Source organism: Gekko japonicus, unplaced genomic scaffold (genome assembly GCF_001447785.1).
Source record: "Gekko japonicus isolate JY-2015 unplaced genomic scaffold, Gekko_japonicus_V1.1 scaffold1238, whole genome shotgun sequence".
Classification (NCBI taxonomy): Eukaryota; Metazoa; Chordata; class Lepidosauria; order Squamata; family Gekkonidae; genus Gekko; species Gekko japonicus.
Window position 1 is genome coordinate 514,717 of NW_015163639.1, and position 3,708 is coordinate 518,424.

General features: G+C 46.8%; 1 pseudogene; it reads right to left on the bottom strand.

Annotated features, from left to right (window-relative positions):
- Positions 1-289: 289 nt before the first annotated feature.
- LOC107107317 lies at positions 290-2,630 on the bottom strand (annotated as a pseudogene).
- Positions 2,631-3,708: the final 1,078 nt, after the last annotated feature.

The following is a 3,708-nucleotide window of genomic DNA, read 5'->3' on the forward strand; positions in this document are numbered from 1 at the left end:
GCACAGAGGTTGGTTGCAAATTTTGACGCAATAATTCAGAGCAAGAGGTGGCAGTCATCAAAGACTGTTAAAGAAAGAAAAACACCATAAGAGTGTGAATATTTTAAGCATGTTTGTACTTTGAGTAAAAAATAGTATCATTAATTGAGTTTCCCTCTGTCCTTTCTGAAGTTTATATATCTAGTACCTGGCATTACATTTTATGGCACATATGGCCCAGCCTAACAAAGTGGCATTTATGTCCGATACAGAACTTGTCACAAACAAGTTTGAAAACTCTCAGTGGTTACATAGTTTCTCCTTATGTGGGTCCTTAGATGCTGTTGAAGAGTGGCACTTCAACTGAATCTCTTCCACAATCACAGCATTCAAAGGGCTTCTCCCCTGTGTGGGTTCTTTGATGCTGTTGACAATGTCCACTCTGACTGAATCACTTCCCACACACTGAGCATTCAAAGGGCTTCTCCCCTGTGTGAGTTCCTTGATGCTCTTGAAGAGTGCCCCTCCTACAAAGTGACTTACCAGTCTGGGCATTCAAAGGGCTTCTCCTCTGTGTCGGTTTGTTCATGCTGTTGAAGAGTATGTCTCCGACTGAATCTCTTTCCACACTCTGCGCGTTCAAAGGGCTTCTCCTCTGTATGGGTTTGTTCATGCTGTTAAAGAGTGGAACTCCGAATGAATCTCTTCCCGCACTCTGAGCATGCAAAAGGCTTCTCCCCTTTTGTGGGTTCTTTCCTGCTCTTGAAGAGTGCCACTGTGACTGAATCTCTTCCCACTCTCTGAGCATTCAAACGGCTCTTCCCCTGTGTGGGTTCTTTGATGCTCTTGAAGATGGCCACTCTGACTGAAGCTCTTTCCACACTCGGAGCATTCAAAGGGCTTTTGCCCCATGTGGGTTGTTTGATGCTCGAACAGTGCCACTGTGACTGAATAGCATCCCGAACTCTGAGCCTTCAAAGGGCTTCTCCCCTGTGTGGGTTATTTGATGCTCTTGAAGATGGCCACTCCGATTGAATTTCTTCCCACACTCTGAGCATTCAAAAGGCTTCTCCCCTGTGTGGATTCTTTGATGCTGTTGAAAGTTGCCACTCTGACGGAATGTCTTCCCACACTCTAAGCATTCAAAAGGCTTCTCTCCTGTGTGGGTTCTTAGATGGCTTCGAAGATTGCTACTGTGACTGAATCTCTTCCCACACTCTGGGCATTCAAAGGGCTTCTCCCCTGTGTGAGTTCTTTGATGTTCTTGAAGAGTGCCACTGTGACTGAATCTCTTTCCGCACTCTAAGCATTCAAAAGGCCTCTCCCCTGTGTGGGTTCTTTGATGGTGTTGAAGATGGCCTCTCCGACTGAATCTCTTCCCACAATCTGAGCATTGAAAGGGCTTCTCTCCTGTGTGGGTTCTTTGATGGTCTTGAAGATGGCCACTCCGACTGAATGTCTTCCCACACTCTGAACATTCAAAAGGCTTCTCCCCTGTGTGGGTTCTTAGATGGTTTCGAAGATTGCTACTGTGACCGAATCTTTTCCCACACTCTGAGCATTCAAAGGGCTTCTCCCCGGTGTGAGTTCTTTGATGCTGGTGAAAATGACCACTCTGACCGAATCTCTTCCCACACTGTGAGCATTCAAAGGCTTTCCCTCCTATGTGAGTTCGTCGATGCTCTTGAAGAGTGCCCCTCCGACTGAACCTCTTGCCACACTCTGCGCATTCAAAGGGCTTCTCCTCTGAGTGGGCTTGTTCATGCTGTTGAAGAGTGTCTCTCCAACGGAATCTCTTCCCACACTCTGCACATTGAAAGAGCTTCTGGTCCGTGTGGGTTCGTTCATGCTGCTGAAGAGTGCCCCTCCTGCTGAGTCTCTTCCCACACTCTGAGCATTCAAAGGGCTTCTCCCCTGTGTGAGTTCTTTGATGGTCTTGAAGATGGCGATTCTGATTGAATCTCTTCCCACACTCTGAGCATTCAAAGGGCTTCTCCCCTGTGTGGGTTCTTAAATGACATCGAAGATTGCAACTGTGACTGAATCTCTTCCCACACTCTGAGCATTCAAAGGGCTTCTCCCCTGTGTGGGTTCTTTGATGCTCTTGAAGATGGCCACTCCGCTTGAATCTCTTCCCACACTCTGAGCATTCAAAAGGTTTCTCCCCTCTGTGGACCTTTCGGTGCACAATGAGCTGTGATCTGTATCCGAAGGACTTTCCACACAGAAAACATTGATGTGCCTTCATTATACTTTGCTTTGGAAAATATACATTACTTTTTCTTCCATTAGAGAACGCCATTCCAATCTCTGAGCAAATAAATTGCGTCTCTCCTGAGTGAATTCTTTGGTGCTGAACAAGGTCTGATTTCTCTGAGAAGCTCTGGCCACAGTCTGAGCTCCTATAAGGTTTTTCTCCTGCATGTGTTATTTGATGTCTTTGGAGCTCCACTCTGCAAATCATGGTCTTTCCGCACACTAGGCATTGATGGGTCTTCTTTCCACTGTGCATTTGTAAATGGACATTATATTGGGTTTGATCTGTGACGTTCCTTCTGCACTCCAAGCCTTTGTCTGTTTCCTCCACCATGTGAATGACTTCTTGGAAATCCCCCCCTTGGCAAGGAATGCGTTTACTCTTCTTCTTGACCATGTGGCTGCCTTTCTGACTCTTAGGTCTTTCTTGATTCCTGAAGCTTCCATGCACGTCTTCATTCTGGATTTCATCTAGGGGCAGAGCATGCAGTTCCTCCTCCTCCTCGCTCCACGGATCATCCGCTGCTGGAATAAAGAGAGAGATACTCTTAGAAGCCAGGCAAGCAGGTCGAATCTGCATCTGAAGTTCCATCCACACTCCAAATATTTCATTGGCTTCTTCCTGCTGTACATTGAAATATACAATAATATACACTTTCAAAATACATTAAGCCTCCTGCTTGTTTTGGACTCTGACCATTTCCATGGCTACCCACCTGTGTGACTTCTTAGATGTGAAGTGTGAAGAAATCCATTTTGGGATGGAGGTTTCAACTGAGCAAAACCTTCATTCTGAGTTTAATTCCCCCCCCCCCCTCTGGGCAGAAACCAGGCAAGAGACAATGGGATAGTCAAGTTCTTCCCCCCACCCCACCCCAAAGCAGGGAACAGAGATCTGGAGGAATAAAGACAAGAAAGGCTTCAGGTAAAAACTCCTGGAGACTTCAGGGAAAGCTTCTTTGACCCAGTCTGACCTAATCAGTGGGAGGGGAAACAGAGACGTTAAGACTCCTGGAAGAGTGGAGGAGGGGCTTTTTTGGGCTCATTCTATCGAGTGAGAGAGAACTCCTGGCTAAGGTCTGGAAGAGGCAGCCATTGCCATGTGCTGTCCTACACTTGGGGAAAAGGCCTGAAGTTAATGGAACTCCTGCAAAAATCTGGAACTTTCTAAGCTAAGGAGACTGCCTTATATTCTTGACCATGTGGCTAAGGAGACTGGCCCCAACACCTGCACCGACTCAATAACTAATAGCCTGGTGGGAGCCCTGACTGTGGTAGCAATGACCATCTGGAAGCTGAGAGCATACCGCCATTCAGGGGTCATTTTGTAGAAAAAGAGGTGCAGGAGCTCATTAGCATAACTCCTTAGCATAACTTATTTGCATATGCCACACCCCCTGGCATCACTGCAAGTGTGTCAGAAGGCAACACCCACCGCTCAGGCTCCACTGGACTGTCTTGGATTGCTAGCTA